This window comes from Amphiura filiformis, chromosome 10, assembly GCF_039555335.1.
Source record: "Amphiura filiformis chromosome 10, Afil_fr2py, whole genome shotgun sequence".
In the NCBI taxonomy this organism is placed as follows: Eukaryota; Metazoa; Echinodermata; class Ophiuroidea; order Amphilepidida; family Amphiuridae; genus Amphiura; species Amphiura filiformis.
This window is the reverse complement of record NC_092637.1, coordinates 28,252,723-28,276,599: the sequence shown is the minus strand read 5'-3', so window position 1 is coordinate 28,276,599 and position 23,877 is coordinate 28,252,723. Positions and strand designations below refer to the sequence as shown.

The 23,877-nt window shown below is 38.7% G+C and overlaps 1 protein-coding gene across 3 annotated transcripts in view; it reads left to right on the top strand.

The window, feature by feature from the left end:
* Positions 1-23,877, top strand: part of LOC140162716 (uncharacterized) — a 42,332-nt gene that overhangs the window by 3,441 nt on the left and 15,014 nt on the right. Inside the window, exons 1-2 of one of the 3 annotated variants that reach the window (XM_072185998.1) lie at positions 14,602-14,854; positions 21,620-21,649. The gene's annotated coding sequence lies outside the window, so the exon portion shown is untranslated. Of the gene's footprint in view, positions 1-14,601; positions 14,855-21,562; positions 21,650-23,877 lie in introns of those variants that run through there. The other 2 variants (XM_072185999.1, XM_072186000.1) reach the window with 2 other exon arrangements.

The following is a 23,877-nucleotide window of genomic DNA, read 5'->3' as shown; positions in this document are numbered from 1 at the left end:
AAAATTGATATTGTTGATATTTAACAGTACTTGAAGTAAACTTTATAAATCTGATGATTTATACTTAAAGGTGGGATGAAAAGCCGACGAACAATTGAAAATTTGTATTATATCGTGAATTTCAAAAAATGAAAATTATTTGATATCAGAAAGACATGCTTCGTATTCAGAATGCAATTCGATACGTCTGAGATGCTCTCATGTCCCACAAAAAATACTGTCGAAACGCCATAAACGCTCATTCTAGATCCCTTAAGTTAAAGGAAATAGTAGCCTAAGTAACTCGACAACGGAATGCAATGCAAGGCAACGCTACTGTCTGTCCAATTGACTTAGAGACCCGGTTTTTATGATTTATTTCGAAAAGTTTTCACTTTGGCAAAAAGTCATGAAAGAAAAGTTGATAAACACTGTCAGACCTAACAGAAATTTTAAGTAAAGCGATGAAAAAATATTTTTTCTTGTCTACTTTTATTCAATTTTGACTGTTTTACAGCAAGATATATGGGTCCAGGCGAATATTCCTAATGACTTGAAACTTTTGATGGGATAATCTATTTACAGTAAGGGGTGTTTGAACATTAGTGATAACACACTTTTTTCTTTGTTCCGTATCATCGATGCAATATAATAATAGATGCCTTTACCATGGAAGAAACTTGAGCGATAATCTTTCTTCCATGCTTTTACTAATAGCGTTGTTGCGGCTCCCGTATGCATATGCACCGTAGATTTTGATGAATAGACTTACGGTTAAAAGTCAATCAGCTGTATGATTTGAAGTACTCAATATGCGTGACACACCACGAAGAGCGTGCTGATATCAATCAATAAATCCCACTTGAAATCGAATCCAAAGTATATACACATAACAATGAGAGGGTTTGTGGTTTGTGCATCTATACATATATAATAGTAGGTCTAATATCTCACCCTCTCTCAGGCTCCTCTCAAGAAGAGGGGGGGGGGGTAGGGTGGGGCGGCATGAATTTCTCTTTCGGGGATAGGGGCAAAGTGAATGTCTGGGGTGGGGTAGACAACTTTTGCTCAAAATTGGCGCCACAAGTTTACATTTGCATACTTTTTTGTGTACTATGTCATAAACAATGGCGGGCCATGATTTTTTTCGGGGGCATAGGGAGGGGGCTAAATCAACTAATTTTCTCCCATGCCCCCCCCCGCGGCGCCGCCTATATGTATTTGTTTAAATTAGGTATTTTTTTTATCTCAATTTCTATTGTACTAAATAAAAACCGAAGGGATGATATAGGGCTGATTATACTGGCCTTTGGAGTGGTCAGACGCCCTCTCTATCTCTCTCATCATAATGCTCTCTCTCTCTCTCTCTCCCTTTCTTCTCTCTCTCCCACATATGGCCCCAACCCACCCACCCCGTCTCTCTCACCCCACTCACACACTCACACACACACACCCCACACACACACCCCTCTTACCCTCTAGGTGTGTGTGTGTGGAAAACTGATCCTGCTGATTGAAGTTATACCAAGTACAATGCTAGAGTACCCTTCCCTCCCGTAACATTAACTCTTCCTCCTCTCCCAGTCCATCCCCTTTCCTTATCTGCTCTCTCTCCTTTCTTCTCTCTCCCACACGTGGCCCCAACCCACCCACCCCGTCTCTCTCATTCCCTCTCACCTCCACTATCTCCTCTCCCGGGAGTGAACTTACAAGTAGGCCAACGTCTTGTGTGGACACACTCGCCAGTTACTTTCGAAATTAAACGAACATGTAAACACACCCACTTCTGTGGGATTAGGTGAATGACCGCTAAGGTCCTCCTTTGTTAGTATGCTAATTCTCCTTTGTTAGTTACCGTACGTTTGATTGTTCTGGATAAAGGATATGACCGGAACCATGACTACTCCGTGCCTTCATTGTTATGTATCACGGGTACCATGGCTACTATGTGCCTCCTTTGTTAGTATGCTAATTCTCCTTTGTTAGTTACCGTACGTTTGATTGTTCTGGATAAAGGATATGACCGGAACCATGACTACTCGGTACCTTGATTGTTATGTATCACGGGTACCATGGCTACTAGGTACATCCTTTGTTAATATGCTAATTCTCCTTGTTAGATACCGTACATTTGATTGTTCTGGATAAAGGATAACACCGGAACCATGGCTACTCCGTGCCTTCATTGTTAGTTTCCGTAAAGGATTAGAGAGCGCAAGCCGCTTGTTATGCTAATTCTCTTCATTGTTTGTTACGAAACAGGTTACTCACCTTAGGTAAAGGTTTAAACTCAGTCGCTACGCTATCGCGACGATTGATTGACTTTTATTGAATAAAATCGCTGTTCCAAAGGCGACTGGGTGTAAACCTTTACCTAAGGTGTCTAACCTGTAGGGTAAAACAATGAAGAGAATTAGCATAACACTGAGCGGGGCTTGCGCAGCTGAGCAGTCTATCTAATCTCTTACGCAAATTAACCATATAAGTGGTGGGGTGGGGGGTGGGGGAATGTTGGGGGGGGCAGTGGCGGCGACAGGCATTTTCGGGGGTACAAGGGTGGGAGGGGGCAAAGTAAATTTCAGGGGTGGGTAGAATTAACCCATTTTTCGCAAAATTGGAGCAAAAAGTTTCTGGTTGTTTATTGTACCAAACGAAAACAAACGGGGTTATGTGAGTTGATTTATAATTTGGCTTCTTTAAACAAGATTGATTTGCACATCAATTTATCTTTTTAAATAGAATTCAGCATGCTGCCAAATACTGATATATAGGGCTTATTATACTGTCATTGGAAGTGGTCAGGCGCCCCTCTCTTTCCTCTCTCCATGCGAGTATTTGGGGGGGGGCGGCTTTTGGGGGCGCCAGCCCCCCGGGGTCAAGGTAGGGGCGGCCAAAAAGAAGGGGCGGCAAAAGAAGAAGGGCGGCAAAAAGAAGAAGGGCGGCAAAAAGAATTAGTAAAGAAAAAAAGGGCGAACAAATTTTAAATAGTATAAAAAACTTGGAAAAAATGGTACTATACATTTGTTTTAGGGCGCTAAAAGCTAACGCTTTTTCATTTTCTTTTTTTTTTGCTCTTCACTTTTCAGACCTCCTTTTCGGGCTGTTTGAGGAAGGACTCCAAAATTTAATTTTCTTCAGCCCCAGGGGTAGGGGCGGCCACGGTACGCCACTGATCTCTCTCTCTCTCTCTCTCTCTCTCTCTCTCATGATAATAATAATTATTATTACCGGGGTATCACTATTTGAACCAATTCGATATTATGAGTTCAGTTAACAAAACTTCAAAGGTATTTTAGTGAAAGTGGTGCCGCAATTGGGAACTTAATCCAATTTTCCTTCCCTCTTCATCTGTCCCTCATCTCCCGGTCCCTTTCTCACCCCACCCTCCCTTTCTTCTCAGTCTCTCCACACACAACTCCATGAAATACACACACACACACCCTCTTTCACTCTAGGCGGGGGCGGGGGGGGCTGACCGCCTTTGATTGAAGTTACCAACTACAATGGCAGAGTCCGCTTCCCTCCTGTAACATTAATTCTTCCTCCTCTCCCAGTCCATCCCCTTTCCTTATCTGCTCTCTCTCCCTTTCTTCTCTCTCCCACATATGGCCCCAATCCACCCACCCCGTCTCTCTCATTCCCTCTCACCTCCACTCGCTCCTCTCCCGGGAGTGAACTTACAAGTAGGCCTACGTAAACACACCCACTTCTCTGGGATTAGGTGAATGACCGCTAAGGTGCCTCCTTTGTTGGTATGCTAATTCTCCTACCGTACGTTTGATTGTTCTGGATAAAGGATATGACCGGAACCATGACTACTCCGTGCCTTCATTGTTATGTATCACGGGTACCATGGCTACTATGTGCCTCCTTTGTTAGTATGCTAATTCTCCTTTGTTAGTTACCGTACGTTTGATTGTTCTGGATAAAGGATGTGACCGGAACCATGACTACTCGGTACCTTCATTGTTATGCATCACGGGTACCATGGCTACTAGGTACATCCTTTGTTAATATGCTAATTCTCCTTTGTTAGATACCGTACATTTGATTGTTCTGGATAAAGGATATGACCGGAACCATGACTACTCCGTTCCTTCATTGTTAAGGGATTAGAGAGCGCAAGGCCGCTTGTTATGCTAATTATCTTCATTGTTTGTTACGGAAGAGGTTACTCACCTTAGGTAAAGGTTTAAACTCAGTCGCTACGTTATCGCGACGATTGATTGACTTTTATTGAATAAAACCGCTGTTCCAAAGGCGACTGGGTGTAAACCTTTACCTAAAGTGTCTAACTTGCGGGTAAAACCAACGCTCTGCAGGGTCTATTGTTCTATTGTTTCCGATTAGAGCGCTGACATATTGGAAAATGTTGCCAATCAATATTCATGAGAGTGTACATTCAACGTCCAATTTGCGAAATTGGGTGAGTTGTGTTTGGTAGGTGTGAAATACATCTGACTGGGCGTTTTAATTACGTAACGAATAAAGGCATTGACATCGTCGAATGGCTGCCCAGTGCTGTTATGTGTTTAGTTATTGTATATGCCTAATATACCAATCTCCTTCTTAAAATGAAATTAAATGGAAATTTCTTAAAAACAACTTATATGCCTATACTTATACTTACATGTATACGTATAACGATTACCATTATAGTGTAATATAGATGTATAGACTGGACATGGCAGCCTTCATAAATTCTAGTGTGTAACAGGGATATAAAGGGATAGGCATCGTAGCTATTACGTAACACACCGAATGATGTAGTTTAACTCTAGACAATAGGCGCCATATTGCAGGAGGGTTAGAGTTCATAGAGGAAACGTTAAAGGTTGGTAGATTAGGTCACCCAGGCACATCACTAATGTGTTTCACGAGTTGTAATACCGACAGGTAAAAACATTGATTTTGTAAAATTCTCCCGATTTTTTAAAATTACTAAATAAGGTTAGTACTTCAAACCATTCTTTGATGAATCTATGCAATATGACGGTAATTTTTGAAACATCTAAGAATCAATCTTAAGCATCTTCATGATATTCATTTTTTTGCGCATGGTCAAAGCATGCTCTTGCGCTATCCACAGACTATCCGGTGGAAACTTCAAAGCAACGATCATGCGTTAATATTTACAAAATGGCGAATGATGTAGTTTAAGTCGAACAATAGCATGACCGGCGTGACGTAGTTTTTGGCATTGTTCCTATATGCACTTTCACCCTCCTGTGTGTAATCGATCACCAAGAGCATTCAATTTATTTAAATGAAACGCCTATCGTCAGGTGGGTGGTAAAGATGATTGCATCGACAGCTAAAGCCTCCTATAGTCTTCAGACCCACACAAGCACACATTTGGGATACATGAGTACAATGGTACCACTTTTACACATGACTGCCCTTACACATGACTGTAGTGTGGTCACTTATTGATACTCGCCTGTTGTGTAGAGCGTTAATATGATGCCGGATCAGTGACCAATTTAATGGCGGAACCCCTTTATTCCAAACAATGGTACCACTTTTATGAATAGCCTGTCGCAACTTCTAATCGGCATCAAACGAACAAAAGATTATATAATCTATTGCGACTCTATTTCTATTTAAAAGCTCTTTGGGTAAAACAATGAAGAGAATTAGCATAACACTGAGCGGGCTTGCGCAGTTGAGCAGTCATTCTAATCCCTTACGCAAACTAACCATGGTGTGGTGGGGGAGGTGGTGGATGGGGGGGGGGCAGTGGCGGCGGCAGGCATTTTTCGGGGGTACAAGGGTGGGGAGGGGGCGAAGTGAATTTCAGGGTGGTGAATCAACCCATTTTGCGCAAAATTGGAACAAAAGGTCTTTTTTATCTCAATTTCTGGTTCTTTATTGTGGGTTTATGTGAGTTGATTTATAACTTGGCTTCTTTAAACAAGATTTGTACATCAATTTATCTTTTTAAATACAATTAAGCATGCTGCCAAATACCGATAGCAGTTAGCAGCCTGGACAACCGATTCTTTAGAAATGCTTAGTCGCGCTGAAAGTCGATCGATACATGTTAAAATCAGCACAATTCAGAGATACACCTTTTTGCTATGAAATTAATTTTCTCGGTCAAATATAAAGCAATATTTTTTTTTCTTCAGTAATGTCAGTTAAAAACTTGGTGCTTGGATATAAATTTTTTTTACAAATCCTGGTGTTAAAATTAAGCATCAAATTGTGTCTTTTAGTGTGATATTTTTGATTTTTATAGGCCTTCAGTTCGCACGCGAGCTTTTTACGGAATTCATTTTTAGCGTCTCAAACTAATATAGTTTGCTAAAGAAAGATATTTCCCACCTCTGTAAAGCACATCGTGTGGGTCTATATATTATAGTTTTGTTAGAATTTCCGTTTTATTTTACCCTTTTTCCCTTCATACTCCGAAAATGTCTAACTCATTACTTATTATCTCGAGAGCAACCAACAGAAATAGTCGATATTTCCTTTGTTGTTTATCCAGGTCAATTTTCCATTGAAAGCAAATTGCCCGACCAGCGATTTGGTAGCCCAAATCCCCAATTGAGTGTTCTGGTTAAACATGATCAGTAGGAGCGCTATAGGCCTGGGAATTTCTTTGCTATATTGAAGTTCTAGCAACACTGTAGCCATGCCGGTATTCCTATTAAACCCAGGGATATCGATCCACAATGCTAGTATTAGCCTTAGATTTCACTCGTTGATTTTGAAAAATGGTCAGCCGGCAGTTAAAATAGTGAAATGAAAACGAAAATTCTGACAAAACTATGATATATCGCTCACGGTGATGTGCGTTAGAAAGTTGGGAAAAATCCTTCATTAGCGAACTATCTTACTTTGAAAAGCTAAAAGGTTGATCCAAAAAAAGGCTCGCGGACAGAGTTTAAGCCTATCAAAATCGAAAATCTTACACTAAATGACTAAATTTCACGCCTAAGTTTAACAATAGAATTTGAAAAAAAAATACAGTATCAAGCACTACAATTTTTCCTGACATTTACTGAAAAAATGAAAATGATTGCTTTTCATTTGGCCGAGAAAATTAATTTTACATCGAAAAGGTGTAACTAAAAATTTAGCTCATTTCAACACCAAATTCGATCGTTTGTATTGCCTCATTAAATGACTGAGTGAGCCTTGCCAAACAAAAGAATCGGTTGTGCAGGCTGCTAACTGATAGATATACTATGTAGGGTTAGTTATCTTTTAAGTGGTCAAACGCTCATCATAATACATGTAATATTATAATCACTATTTTAACTCAATTTCTGTTTGTGTATTGTACCAAACGAAAACCGAAGAGATTATGTGAGTTGATTTATAACTTGGCTTCTTTAACAAAGATTTGCTCATTAATTTATCTTTTTTAAATAGAATTCAGCAGATGGCTTATTATACTGTCATTGGAAGTGGTCAGGCGCCCCCTCTCTCATAATAATAATAATTATTATCACTATTTGAACTCGATATTATTAGTTCAGTTAATAAAACTTCAAGGGTCTTTTGGTGAAAGTGGTGCCGCTATTGGGAACTTGATCCAATTTTTCCTACCCCTCTTCGCCTGTCCCTCATCTCCCGGTCCCTTTCTCACCCCACCCTCCCTTTCTTCTCTCTCCACACACAACTCAATGAAACACAACATACACCCTCTTTTCCTCTAGGCTGAGGGGGAGGCTGACCGCCTTTGACTGAAGTTACCAACTACAATGGCAGAGTCCGCAGAGGGGCAAAGTGAATTTCAGGAGGGGGGATCAACCCATTTGGCGGGGGGGCTGACCAAACCACCGTCAGTCCTAATTTTTATGGTTCGGGTTAAGTTAGAGTTAGGTTTAGGGTTAGGTTTAGCGTTAGTGTTAGGGTTAGAAACCCTAAAAATTCGGACTGACAGTGGTTTGGACTGACGGTGTGTACGCCTACCCAAAAACTTAAGCTTTGAGGAACATTTGAGAAAAATGCGGACATCTGTGGAGATGAGAGGAGAGGAGAGGAAAGGCGAAGAAAAGAAATCGAGGACAGGATAGGAGCAGGGCGATTATTTTTCGTACATCATAATTAGGCCTATATATTTGTAACGCATGTGGTAAAATCAGTTGATTTTTCAGAGTTTTGCTTTATTCCGTGTTTGATTATCAAAAACGGAAATAATTTTCAAATATGATGTACGAAAAAAATAATCGCGAGCGGGGAGGGAAAGCCCCGGCCGGAGATGAGAGAAGGGGGAAAAGGGTGGAATTAGATTTAGATGATGTTCCCAATTTCATCACTATCATCAAAAGACCCTATTTTATATTTAAAACAAAACTTGCCCCGATTCCATCAATAAAATAATTATTATGAGCAATGAGGACGCTTGACCAATTCAAACACCATGAGTGTCTATCAAACCTTGAAACCTGACCAGGAGGGTGAAAGTGCATAGGAACAATGCCGGAAACTACGTCACGCTATTGTTCGACCTAGGCTACATATTTTTTAACGCATGCGTGTTCGTCAATACATGTACAGCTTTAGTCTCCACCACCTTCGCAACACGGTACGTGGAGTGTCTGGAATCATACTGACGGCGGAGGAGAATACTAGCTGGTCAGACAGTTTAATTTTATGAAGCATATAATACATGAACAATCACCGTCATTTGATCGATTTACTACAGAATATATTGTATATTCAAAATATAGTTTTAATATTGTAAACCTGTTAACTTATATATTTGTGTACTAAAGTATAAGGACACGTGAATAAAATCATGTCGAAGACAAAATGGCCGCTAATCCGCCTATTGTCTAGACCTAGGATACATATTTCAAAAGAGGGCAGCAGACTAGGATGCTTATCCCTTCCTCTTTATCCCCGACCTGACAGATATAGTGGACAGCACCCACCCAGCTCTATAATAGAGGCCTTGCATGTGACGTATCATCCCGTAAATATGGCGGACTACTCAAATGCATTCAACAAAAGCATGATTGCAATCTACCGTGACAGTTCACTCACACACATAACCCTGCACTACCATGACTACGATCAAATAGGTTGATGACAACATTTGATTGAATGGACTGCACTCCGCCATAACTACGGTGAAGGACACCGGCTCAAATCCTTTGTTTGGAGCCAATCGATAATTTCATGCAGGGCCTCTATTGATGTATGAGGCACAACTTTAGGGTCACATTTATAAAGACTTAACGGTGGGATTTATTGATTGATATCAGCCTGTATTCGTGGTGCGTCACGCACGTGAATCTACTTCAAATTTTACAGCTGATTGACTTTTAACCGTAAGTCTATTCATCAATATCTACGGTACATATGCATACGGGAGCCGCAACAACGCTAATAGCGTTGTTGCGGCTCCTGCATGCATATAAATTAATTAATGAGCAAATCTTTGTTAAAGAAGCCAAGTTATAAATCAACTCACATAATCTCTTCGGTTTTCGTTTGGTACAATACACAAACAGAAATTGAGTTAAAATAGTGATTATAATATTACATGTATTATGATGAGCGTTTGACCACTTAAAAGATAACTAACCCTACATAGTATATCTATCGGTATTTGGCAGCATGCTTAATTGTATTTAAAAAGATCAATTGATGTACAAATCTTGTTTAAAGAAGCCAAGTTATAAATCAACTCACATAAACCCACAATAAAGAACCAGAAATTGAGATAAAAAATACCTTTTGTTCCAATTTTGCGCAAAATGGGTTGATTCACCACCCTGAAATTCACTTCGCCCCTCCCCACCCTTGTACCCCCGAAAAATGCCTGCCGCCGCCACTGCCCCCCATCCACCACCTCCCCACCACACCATGGTTAGTTTGCGTAAGGGATTAGAGAGACTGCTCAACTGCGCAAGCCCGCTCAGTGTTATGCTAATTCTCTTCATTGTTTTACCCGCAAGTTAGACACTTTAGGTAAAGGTTTACACCCAGTCGCCTTTGGAACAGCGGTTTTATTCAATAAAAGTCAATCAATCGTCGCGATAACGTAGCGACTGAGTTTAAACCTTTACCTAAGGTGAGTAACCTCTTCCGTAACAAACAATGAAGATAATTAGCATAACAAGCGGCCTTGCGCTCTCTAATCCCTTAACAATGAAGGAACGGAGTAGTCATGGTTCCGGTCATATCCTTTATCCAGAACAATCAAATGTACGGTATCTAACAAAGGAGAATTAGCATATTAACAAAGGATGTACCTAGTAGCCATGGTACCCGTGATGCATAACAATGAAGGTACCGAGTAGTCATGGTTCCGGTCACATCCTTTATCCAGAACAATCAAACGTACTGTAACTAACAAAGGAGAATTAGCATACTAACAAAGGAGGCACATAGTAGCCATGGTACCCGTGATACATAACAATGAAGGCACGGAGTAGTCATGGTTCCGGTCACATCCTTTATCCAGAACAATCAAACGTACTGTAACTAACAAAGGAGAATTAGCATACTAACAAAGGAGGCACATAGTAGCCATGGTACCCGTGATACATAACAATGAAGGCACGGAGTAGTCATGGTTCCGGTCATATCCTTTATCCAGAACAATCAAAGGAGAATTAGCATACTAACAAAGGAGGACCTTAGCGGTCATTCACCTTATCCCATACAAGTGGGTGTGTTTACATGTTCGTTTAATTTCGAAAGTAACTTGCGAGTGTGTCCACACAAGACGTTGGCCTACTTGTAAGTTCACTCCCGGGAGAGGAGAGAGTGGAGGTGAGAGGGAATGAGAGAGACGGGGTGGGTGGGTTGGGGCCACGTGTGGGAGAGAGAAGAAAGGAGAGAGAGCAGATAAGGAAAGGGGATGGACTGGGAGAGGAGGAAGAGTTAATGTTACGGGAGGGAAGGGGACTCTAGCATTGTACTTGGTATAACTTCAATCAAAGGCGATCAGCCCCCCCACACACACACACCTAGAGGGAAGGGTGTGTGTGTGTGTGTGTGTGAGTGGGGGTGAGAGGGAGTGAGAGACACGGGGTGGGTGGGTTGGGGCCATATGTGGGAGAGAGAGAAGAAAGGGAGAGAGAGAGCATTATGATGAGAGAGATAGAGAGGGCGCCTGACCACTCCAAAGGCAAGTATAATCAGCCCTATATCATCCCTTCGGTTTTTATTTAGTACAATAGGGGGGGGCATGGGAGAAAATTAGTTGATTTAGCCCCCTCCCTATGCCTCCGAAAAAAATCCTGGCCCACCATTGTTTATGACATAGTACACAAAAAATTATGCAAATGTAAACTTGTGGCGCCAATTTTGAGCAAAAGTTGTCTACCCCACCCCAGACATTCACTTTGCCCCTATCCCCGAAAGAGAAATTCATGCCGCCCCCACTACCCCCCCCCCTCTTCTTGAGAGGAGCCTGAGAGAGGGTGAGATATTAGACCTACTATTATATATGTATCGATGCACAAACCACAAACCCTCTCATTGTTATGTGTATATATTTTGGATTCGATTTCAAGTGGGATTTATTGATTGATATCAGCACGCTCTTCGTGGTGTGTCACGCATATTGAGTACTTCAAATCATACAGCTGATTGACTTTTAACCGTAAGTCTATTCATCAAAATCTACGGTGCATATGCATACGGGAGCCGCAACAACGCTAATAACTCAAAAGATGTCACAGTTGGTGCATTATAACCAATGATAGGGCAATTTACTATGCGTCTGGAGTGTATTGTGGATTATACTCCTCACCAATAACATCAGAGCATTCATTGGGCATACAATTTGTATTTATTATAGAATTGGGCCAAGCCACAAGCATGCACAGAAGAAGATTCAAATACCGCACCGAATTGTTGTAATTGGCTGATGGACAGCTGCGATCACTGAGTAAATACACTAAGAATAAATATGCCAATAAGAAACACTGTATGCAGTGGCGTAGATTTCTTTTTGACATAGGGGGGGGGGTGATGGAAAATCTTGAAGTATAGTCAATCCAGCACCTTTTCGCGACAGAATAAGTTTATGGTACAAATGCGCGCGAAGCGCGCGAAAAGTTTTGCTATTTTGAAGCTGAACTGATGAAATATGGTGTGAAAGTAGAATAAATGCGCGCGAAAAATTTGCACTTTTGTGGCTGAAATGGGCAAATATGAGGTTAATTTGGTCAGAAACACATTACCAGGCGTCAACATTGGGGTTGGGTGGGGGGGGTTGGGTGATTGTATGGACCACCCCTGGCAAAATATTGGGGGTGGGGGACCGGGATCTACGCCTATGACTGTATGCATGTTATGAACTGAATGCTTTTGGTGAGGAGTATAATTATTCACCCAAGGCCATTCACTATCCAAAATCACCGTACCTACAAATCCGTATAATGAGACCTTCTAAAATAATGGTACCCAACTTCTACCGGATTATTTTTAAAGTGTTGAGAAAATCCTCCAAATTTCAATAGAATGTCAGGTAAACTCTCACTCAATGCTTTGGAAACACAAAAATCTTGTTAGCACAAAGCTGGGTTTTCTGTGCCAGGTCTGTCCACCGCTTGTTTTGGATCACACGAAGCTCGCCCTGTAGAATGCTACATGCAGTTCTGAAGGAAGCTTTCTTTTCTGGACAAAGAGGCTTTGCCAGGTGGGCCTGAAGCGCTGATCTCTTCTTTGCCATGAGAGTTTGGATCTCAGCATTGTTGTCGTCGAACCAGTCACGATTTTTCATGGAAGTGTAACACAGGATTTCTTCAGACGACTGCTGTTTGGTGGTTTTCAACTGTTCCCAGAACACTTCTGGTACGGGGTAACTTGAGCCTTCAGTTAGGAGATTTACCTGAAAGCTAGCTTTTATTTCTGTTGACTGTAAGCTACCAACACTGATCTTTCTCTTAGGAGGGGGGAGGGCTCCTTTCCTGGGCTTTGATTTACACTGAAGGTTCAGTTTGCAGCGGACAAGGTGGTGGCCCGTATGACATTCTGCACTGGGCATCACTCTGGTGTGTAAATATCTTTAAGGTTACTTTGGTGTGTAACTATGTAATCTATCAGGTGTCAGTGTTTGGACCTAGAATGCATCCACGTTGTTTTTAGGCTGTCCTTCTGCTGAAAGATAGTATTGGTGAGGACAAGTTGCTGCTCAGCACAAAGCTCCAGGAGTAAACGACCATTGTCATTCGAGTTTCCGATGCCACGTATTCCAAGTGCTCCTTTCCAGGTGTCTGGTGTCTGAGTCTCGGCATACTCTGGCATTGAAATCGCCTAGGATAAAGATCTTGTCTTCTGTTGGAGTGCTTTGCAAGAAGCTGCGGAAATCAGAGTAGAACTTTTCTTTGTTTGCTGGTTCTGCCTGTAGAGTTGGAGCATTATTATACTGAAGAGTGTAACAAACTGTTCATTTTGCAGAGGGATACGCAAAGACATGATGCGATCAGAGTGACCGGTGGGCATGTTTTTAAGTCTGGACGCGATGGAGTCTCTGACCATGAAACAAACGCCTGAGATGCGTCGACTCCCCTTGGACTTGCCCGACCAGTAGAGGGTGTATCCAGCACCATGTTCTTTAAGGCTGCCACTAACTTCACTGAGAGCAGCGATATCTATCCAACCTCTGGAGTGATAAACACCCTTTCTTCGTATTTGTTCGACCGTAATAAAGATGCCCGTTGGCCGCGGATTGTCAAATGGGTAGTAGGGAGACGAGCTTTGTTTAGGCCACCTTTTCTAGGCCCCTCTCCATGTGGAGCAAGCAGCGCTATCCTACAAAAGTCTGATTGGTCGCTCAGGGTGCTGCCGGGTATTGCTGTCGCCTCCAGGTCAACACGACCCATACTCCTAAGCTACCTGCATGCAGGATTGAGACTAAGGCTTCCAGTGACATCTTCCACCTGTCGTTTTTGTGCTTTTCCTATCGCTACAGGGTTTGGTTATTTGCCTAAAGTTAGGTGTTGTGGCCTTCCTGCCTGCGCAGTGGAGCTTTCAGGTGGAGTGCAGTGTTTGCAATACTGGCCCACCCTTTGCACTCGGGGTTATTCCGCCATGACTTTAATAGCAAGCTGGGACGGTGACTGCGAGGTCCAGCTTGTCTGTACACAGTGCAATAATACTCATACATATGAGGGAGGCACTTATAAGGAAGAAGAAGAAGAAGAAGTTGAAGAAGTTGAAGAAGAAGAAGAAGAAGAAGAAGATGATGATGAAGAAGGAGAAGAAGAAGAAGAAGAAGAAGAAGAACATAATTGATTATGTACAGCTCTTTCAATAATTTTGGAAATGAGGGGTAGGACAAAAATAGGCAAACTAGTTGGATATCCACATTTCGCGGTTAGTGGTTCTTTTTTAACGTCCCTTAGCCACCAACCTAACGTCCCTAAGCCACCAACCTACCAGCCCCATACCTCACTTCATTTAATATGTAGAATGAATTACTGCAAAACATCAAAGTGTTATTTTTCAATAATATAATGATTAAAATAATAAAAATAATACATCGTGTACCCTTAAAACGAATTTTTGTGATCGTCATTTCAAACAACTGTTGCATAATTAGCACGCTCGTCGATTAAATTTAATATGAAGTCACGAGATACTGTTAACAAAATTTAATGTTTAATATGATTACATTATTTTGATGTATAGTAAAATTAAAAAACTTCAATGCCATCCTATTTGCGACACCTATTGTGTTAGCGCGCACGTTGTCATTTACACGCACGGATACCGTAAACGTTCGCCTAATGGTGCTATGGGCTGCCCTGACATAACTGGAATTTTAGGCACAATCTAAAAGGGCCCTCCCGTGAAAATCCCACCAGCAAATAAGGACAGATACTTTTGGGCTTTTTAGAGGAGGGGCTCTCTATTTGTACATGAAATCTACAAGGTCTTCTTATTGAGTTTACGTAAGGTAAGGTATTGCAAAGTTAATTTTGATCGAGTCCCATCAAACTATCTCACGCATACGTAAATCAGGAAGCCTTAACTTGAGGTGGTCCCTATAGACGAATACAACGAGCCAAGTCATGGTCAGTATTTGGTCGGCCATTATCGGGTCCCCGCATGCACCAAACAGGTGTTGTGAGTGCCCGATTGGGTGGATTAAACCCGCTTAAAATTCGATGTATGATTTTTTGTGTGTTGTAAACTGTCATCATTCTTTTGTCTACGTGTAACACGGGTGATAGAATGCAGTTTAAAATACCCTTCAAGGCCGCATCATTTCACATTCTAGGTGAGATAGCTGGTTCACCCCCGTCGCGGCTATGGTTGTCATTGAGGTGTAGGAATGCGTGAAATTGGATTCGTCTATAGACGAATCCAACAAGCCAAGTGATGGTCAGAATTTCACTTGTGATAAGAAATGGGTCCAGACACAGATGATAAAAGGGTTGTTACATTAATGAAGATGTAAATCAAAGGTAGTCTCAAATATCTCCAAAATAGATCCTGTATTAAATCAAAAAAGTATTTTGAGGCCTGGATTGAGCATTGAGACCTGCAATCATATATCGTATGATCAACATATTGCGCATAATTATGTATAACTAATTAGTACCCATCTGTTTTAAATGATTGAATTACACAATTCCACGCTTATAAGGTCCAAACCTCAGTACATGTTCATCACAGGAAATCAATTTACGGTGTACCTGGTGTATACTGAGCTATACTGTGGAAAGATAAAAAAATTCTTTATATAATAAAAAGTCCAATTTGATATAATTTTAATATAGCCATTTCAGTAACAAAAGTCCAATTTGATACAATTTGATATGATTTTGATAGTTTTTCAAAGTCCAATTCGATGCAATTTTGATATAACAATTTCTGTAACAAAATGTTCAAAGTCCAATTTGATACACTTTGATACGAGTATCAAAACCCACAAAGGTATTTGATACAGTTTTGATGTAGATTTGATACTATCAAATTCATATCAAAAATAATTTGATATAATTTTGATATACTGATATATCAAAACTGTATCAAAACGGGATTTGATACAGTTTTGATACATATTCCATACGAATTTGATATAGTTATTCCTGCAAGGGAAAGATTCCATGGTTTTTATTGGGATATTTAGAAAGTTGATTTCTATATTATAATCAAATATATTTCCAAATTCGTGCTCACTATTTCTTTTCAAAAAAGAAAATTGCAATATCACGTCCGCCTTTGAGAACACAACCTTACTTGATACGCACGGAATACCTCATGGTTCAACACCACTACCTATTACACGGTTTTCAATGGAAAAATGGCTAATTTCGGGCGAAATGTTTTCATATTCCGAACTCTCACAGTTAAACGCCACCAATGCCAGGTGAAACTAGATGATTTAGATCCCAAATGATCAACAACTCAACGTAGGTTGACTTGAGACTATTCTTGTTTTAACGTACTGAACCGTAAACACCTTAAAATGGCAGTGCACTCTCGAAGCTGAAAGTTACAATTGGGAAAGGTGAATATTTACTAAATTTGGGTAATATTACAACAAAAGTGTCATATAATGAGAGGAAAGATAACATTTCGAAGCATCAAAACCCAAAATGTACTTTTTTTGGCTATATAACAACACACAACAGCTGTTTGAAATGAACACATTATTTTTATTTCTACAAAACATCAGCAAATACGTTATTAGGATTGTCAAAATTATGTATATACAGACTTGACACTTAATATGGAATACTTTTCGCAAAAATCCCAGACTGGTTTGGTAGATGTCAGTATAAACGGCACGGATTAAATATTAATTGGGGTGTGTCGGGAGATGGTGTAAAGTAATTGTTTGGCAGAAAATGTGTTTTCCATTAGTTTACATTGTGGCGCTCATAATGTAGTGAATTAGCGTAAAATGGCGGGTTTAAGAAGACAGAATTTGACTTTTGTGGGGGGGGGGGGGGGGTCAATTTCTGAATTTGAGCAACATTATTCTGATATTATCAAATTTATTGAGGTTTGAGGCGATTTTACTGAACCGAAATACCAATAAGTGTTCGTCAGAACTTAAATGCACTTTTGATCTACCAGTTTTGAAAGTAGGAGGAGCTATAAAAAGTATGCCTCTTAAAAGTGGTACGCACTCAGAAAATTTGAATGGTCCCCTGCGGCCAAATGTTATAAACTTACTGTACACAAAGAAATAGTGTGAGTTGTGATATTAATATATTTACAGGAGGTGATTGGAGAACTACACATTGACAGCAGTTTTCCATTAACACTTCGAACAAAACACCGATTAAATAGCTATATGTAAATTACTTTATATCTGTTTAAAAAAACGCACATTTTTCTTCATGAGCCCAAACTATAAAAATCAGGAAAGCATTATTAACGTTGGCGTCTCATTAGCGCAAAACTTTCATTAATGGAGATGGTTACATCAAACTTTCATTTTTAAAAATTCACTGTGATCATTTTAAACAACTGTTGCATGTTTTTATCAATTAGCATTAGATTTAATATATTTTGAAGTCACGAGATTCTGTTAGCAAACTATCACTTGTTTGAAATGATCAATTTAATGTTGATGTATAGCAACATTAAAGAACAACATCTTTCACATTGTTTCTTAATTGATATGATCATTTTCAACAACTGCCACGTTGTCAATGCTTAATTTGCTTTTGAATTCGTGCAATCTTGTTAACAAAATATGTGACGTGTCATGTCAAAAGGAGACACTTTTGGGCAGGTTATCAATTTTGAGGTTTTTACATATCTTAAATATAGAGATATTTTGCTTCACAACGCCGTTTCCCCCCAATTAATCGGACATTCCTAAGCAAAGATATTGAGTTCGTAAGTTATGGTATTATAAAATTGGAAATTGAGATATCGGCCTTTAAAAATATTATTGACAATGTTGAGAGTAGGAATTACCTTGAAACATCTCTCAAAAAATACAAGATGCCATTTTTATTCTGGTCTGAAACTATCAGACAATATTTTTAACATAAATAACATCACAAATTCACAACAAACTCAAATTGTGAAAAAATCACCCGCGGACAGATTTTTGGCTATTTCTCCATTTACGATCCTGCCCAAAAGTGTCTCCTTTTGACATGACACGTCACATATATGCATGTTATCTTATGTAGACACAGATCCGGGATTAATTCCTACTACATAGCAATTTTGAACCTCGCTTTAAAAATGGGTACAACATTTCGATATAGCTTTAAAAAGTCATTTAAAACCTAAACTAATATAATTTTCATTCATTTTAAATTCTTAACTAAAGTATACACATAATTTAGCATTAGATATCTTATGCCCAAAATGGGACACATTTCTAGGATACAAGTATTGATTTTGAGTTTTGCCCTGGCATATCAATATTACTAATATAATAAAGCGCCAATGTAATTTGTATTAGAGACTGAAATAACAATTGAACACAACTGTCCTCTCTTTGTCCACTCAAAACAGTGGCATCAACCTTTCCCCATAGGTCATTATTATATAGATTTATGATTCATGTAAATTACCTTCAGAATGTTCAGTTGATTTGAAAACTAAAGTGTTGTTGCAAAATGAGCCGTGAAAATATAGCCAAACACATTGTTTTGCACTGCTGAATTCTGCATCTTAACATAACATTCCTGCAAACACATAAATATTTTCTAAAACATTTTAAAAGTGTTTTTGCTCTGAGCAAAAATAATTTCCAATAAAATTTAAACTTTGGGCTATATAAGGTCATGAAAACAAATGTTGTGTATAAAAAAACACTACAGCAACATATAAAAGTTCTTAATATGTTATTGTAAAACATTTTTGTGGAAACATTTCTGCAATTTATTTTTTATAAAAGGGTTATTACATCAAAGAAAATGCAATATCAAAGGTAGCTCCAGATATCTCACGAAATAGCCCCTGTATTACATCGAAACAGTATTTTGAGGTCTGTATTAGGTATAGACCTACAATCACATGTTGTACAGGCTGAGTCAAAAGAAGTTAACTCATGTTTTTGAGGGGCTGTAACTCGAGATCTGCAAGAAATCTGCTAAGAATAAAAATACCACTGGAAAGAGCAAATTATACACGTCTAAATAAAGAAAAGAATTGTTGCAATTACTCACAGCAAACTAAAGTTATACTCATTTGAAGTCGTGCAGCTACAAAAATGAGTGGTTGTATTCAAATGAGTATAACTTTAGTTTGCTGTGAGTAATTGCAACAATTCTTTTAAAAAAATTTATTTAGACGTGTAGAATTTGCTCTTTCCAGTGGTATTTTCATTTATAGCAGATTCCTTACAGATCTCGAGTTACAGCCCCTCAAACATGAGTTTACTTCTTTTTGACTCAGCCTGTATGAGAAATAAATAATAAAGAAATAAATTTATGTATTTTGATACAACGCATTGGCCTGCATTTGGGCACATTCTCCGATAAAGTGTTCAAAATGCCAAATTTGTGTCGCCCATAGTTTCAAGTCGTATTCAGACTTGTTTCGTCAGAAAGAAATAACTTTTATTAAGATAACTTATGCTTAGGAGTTGCTTACTAAAATGTGTGAGGCTAGAGGTTGTAACGTGCCTTGAAAGTATAGAATAATAAAGCTGATTATGCATGTCCATTATTTTCCTGCATGTCGCCAGCCAAGGTGCGTTACGTATAATGTGTCCCTGCTCGCTAAACATGCGCGCATATAATGGATTATATGTACTTTTCATTAGCTGGTATCATGCCCTAATTTTAAAGTATAAAACATCACAACACGGATTATTAATTTTTTCAAACAGGTCTTTGAGACTATGTCGCCAATATTGTTCACAGATACGTTACCATATTTCTAATGGATAACAATCTGTGAAAATAATTGGCTAGATGAATGTTCCCATATGTGATGGATCAAGTAGGCTCCATAGTTATATTATATATATGGAACATGACACAATGGTTTCAAAGTAAAAATAGTCTGGTCTATTAATGGCAAAAAGTCCTGACGTTACGTTCATGTCGTCACAGATACGTTACCTAAATTTTACTCCCCTCGGAAAAAAACGCTGTGATAAATGAAGACAAATATCATACCAGACTTTAGTACATTGGGTGATGACTGATCAAGTATGGGTATTAAGTCGGTAAGTTTTTACACTTGCACGATTAAGACAAAGGTGGGAAAGGGCTTCACAGATACTTTACCACATATACGTTACCACCAATACGTACAAGTAATATTGCTAAAAAATGAAGTATTGTTCAAAAATCACCCATGCATTGTTTTGTGTTCTTAAACTATTAAAGTTTACGATTCTGAATGAATTTCATGAATTCTTCGAGGTTTGCATTTTGTCATTCCTGAGACCAAACTTGAACACTTTATCGGAGAATGGGCCTTTGACTAAAAAAAAAAAAATCCAGTTCATATGGGGTTAATATCCAATAACATAATGTTCAATATGCAAAGAGACATATGCAAACACGGTATTAAAATCTCTTGACTGTACCAAATTGATTTGTACAAGCAAATCAACTCAATGTACAAAGGGCCAGTTGTTCTTGAACAAGAACAATAGTAGAACCCTTTTCCTAAGGGTGCTGCCTGTGGTACAAATAGGTTATACGTTGCGCGTATTTTTCTTATAGTGCCCTTTTTAGTGTACTCCACTCCTCTCTCTTCTCTCGACCTTTTCTTCTCTCCTTTGTTGTCCCTTCTTTCCCTTTATCCCGGGGTCCCTGAAGTTTCTCCAGGGTATGATATTTTACGTGCCTAAAAAAGATCATGTATGGTTTATGGTATTTTACGTGCCTGAAAAAGATCGTCCCTGGGATAACCACTCAGTACGCCACTTTAAAGCTTCTTTTGGTATACATAGTCGCGCTAAAAGTCGATCGATACATGTTGAAATCAGCACAATTCAGAGATACACATTTTTGCTATGAAATTCATTTTCTCGGTTAAATATAAGCAATATTTTTTCTTCAATAATATCAGTTAAAAACATAGTGCTTGGATATACCTTTAAAAAAATCTTGGTATAGTACAGTACCAAGCATTATAGTTTTCTCCTGACATTTACCGAAGAATTGAAAACTATTGCTTTTCATTTAAGCGAGAAAATTAATTATATATGAATTGAAAAGGTCTAACTAAAAGTTTGCTAATTTCAACACCGAATTTGTTCGTTTCTAGCGCCTAATTAAAGCCTTAATGTACGATCTTTTTTTTTTTTTTTTCAGAATATACCTTTATTTTTTTCAAAACCGATTTTTTGGCATATTTGTAATACTTGCACATGTTCCAACTTAAAGCTATGAGCAAAGTTTATCATGTTGTTTCTTTGCAAATTCACAATGTTTTTCGCGACAAAATGTATTGAGAAGTTTGATTATGATTGCATATTATCATTTTATTGGAAGAAAAAAAGAAAAATCTGAAAATTTAAAAAGATTGTACATTAAGGTTTTAAGTGACCATAGTGACTGAGTAGGTCTTGTTTAACAATAGCCACCGGCTGACTAGCGTTCTGCGTGTAACATTCTTAAAATAAATCATGTTTGCGCCGCCTAATGGGCGGTGCAACATCATTATAATTATGACGTTATCTTGTCAATCAAGCCGTATAAACAGCTGGCAAAAACATTATTATTTAATCAATGTTTGTATCTTTATGTTTCATTTCGCTTGCCATTGTTGCCTCGCACAGACCGAAGGAAGATAACTGAAGATAAATAAGGTAAGATCACTCCCTCTCTTTTTTTTGTCATTTTGATCGAACAAGTATGACCTGCGAATGGAAACACTTGTTGTTATTTTTCAGTTTGAAAGGGTGGACCTGCTTTAGTGGTATGATCTCATAAGGGTACAACACATGTTTAAAAAGATCATTATAAATGGCTTTCAGCCTTTCTTGACCATTAAAAGTTAAATAATTCAACTTTAAGTATGATGCTAACTCAAATCAATTAACGCAGCATGTGTATTGCTAACCATGTGCTATCTACTGAAGATAGCAACATTAATCAGACAGGACTTAAAGCCATATTATAACATTTGCTGATATATTATAACTTTAGGTGCTGTAGATTTGTCAAAATCCGAGATTTTGAATAAACCGCCGGAACCGTCGTTTTATTATTACGATAGAAATATTAATCGAACGCGTATGCGATGTCAACACACACCTACGTACACGGTGTGCGGGACACACAGACACCCGCCAGCGTACCAAATTACAACCGCCGGAGTAACACGCATTGGCGCTAGTAGTAAATTCCAATTTTCTTTGCTTTACCTCACTTGTTCGGTTCAAAATTAAACGGGGACATATCTGACAGTAAATGCTAACATTTTATAGAAAATGAATAATAATCTATTTTTAAAGAAATGTTATAATATGGCTTTAATTCCGTGCTTCTAAACCTTTCAGATGTGTTAATTGAATCAGCGGACAGTCATGTAAAAGTTGAAACACATATATCCTGATCTATTGTCAAGTAGGCAACACCATAGTTGGACCTTTTACTCATGAAACCAGCAGCCCTCTCCCAGCATCCATTTTTAAAGGCTATTTTGTTTGGAGTTTTCTTGATTAATTTTGCTAATAAATATAGTCAAAAATGCTTGAGGGATGTCTTCTTTAAATTCATCCATGATACCTTGATGCCTGAACAAAAACAAACTTGCATATCAGATTACTGCAACTACATAGGTCAATTATACAGAGTCAATTATATTAGGGAGGATTTCGTGATCCTAGCATCCTATTTTTAGGACATTTTCAGTAGATATCCACGAAAAAAGATTACTCCCAAATTTTCAGATGATTCCGATTTTGCGTTTGCGAGTTATACATGATTATGTGTGTTACACTGCTCCATAGGCCACTGTTGCAATTTCGATCTGGTATACCAGAACGAAATTCAAATTTGACGATATTTTTGCAAAACGAATTAATCTGCAAGAACTTTTTTGTACTTAAGCATGGTGTAGCTAGAGGTTTCCAGTGATATAAAAAATCTCAACCTTTATTTGAGAAAAGTGGGGGATGAGGTTGTGGATCACGAAATGCCCTTTTTAGCAAGTCCTAGGCTATAGCCTATTTGACAAAATCCCATTTTCGTAAAAATGGATGTAAACTATTTTCCCACTTCAAGGGATTCTGGAAAAGAGAAATTCGTTTACTATCTGCGATGTGAAGGTCAGAAGATAGATGATAAATAAATATAAATGCCATTAAATCCTATGGAATTCTACATATATTTTAACTCTTTGCTGTGTAACATGCTAACTAGACATCTCAGAGAATGTAAACTATTCTATTTCTGAAACCTCTAAACTAAGCAAACAATTTGCCCTAACTTTTACGGAAATTCGAGCAACTTTGACTTTTGATACATACACATCATGCAAATCAACCTTATGTGCCCCAATAACTTCTTTTATAGATCGTACACGCACAAACATGCACAAACTAGGCCTATAGAGTCGGGGGGGGGGGGGGTCTTTATGAGGGTCACGGTCAAATGACTGCTTGTCAGACAACACGTTCGAGTTCAGCATACCCAAATTAACAGAAACAAGCTGGTTGCCAACTTTTACCTAAACTTTCCTGTTGGAATGGAATTTTTTATAAAATAGAACCAGACTATTATAAATTTAGAAAACATGTTTCCAAATAGTTAAGGGTTAAAAAAATACCATCCCCTTCTAAAATTACAAAACATTTACTTTGCGTTAAACTTGACATACATTTCGTTGATTTTAAAAATTTCCCCTACCCTCCCAAAGTTCCTTCACTAAAAAGTCGTTTTGTTTTGGCCAAAAATAATCACATTTTCCAGAAATGATGCTATTAGAAAAAGTTGCACTTTTCCACATCCTATACATTTTGTTACGAGTCGTACCAAAATCACCTTTTACCCGAACTCACACGAATGCACAACACAAATACACTGTTTGATT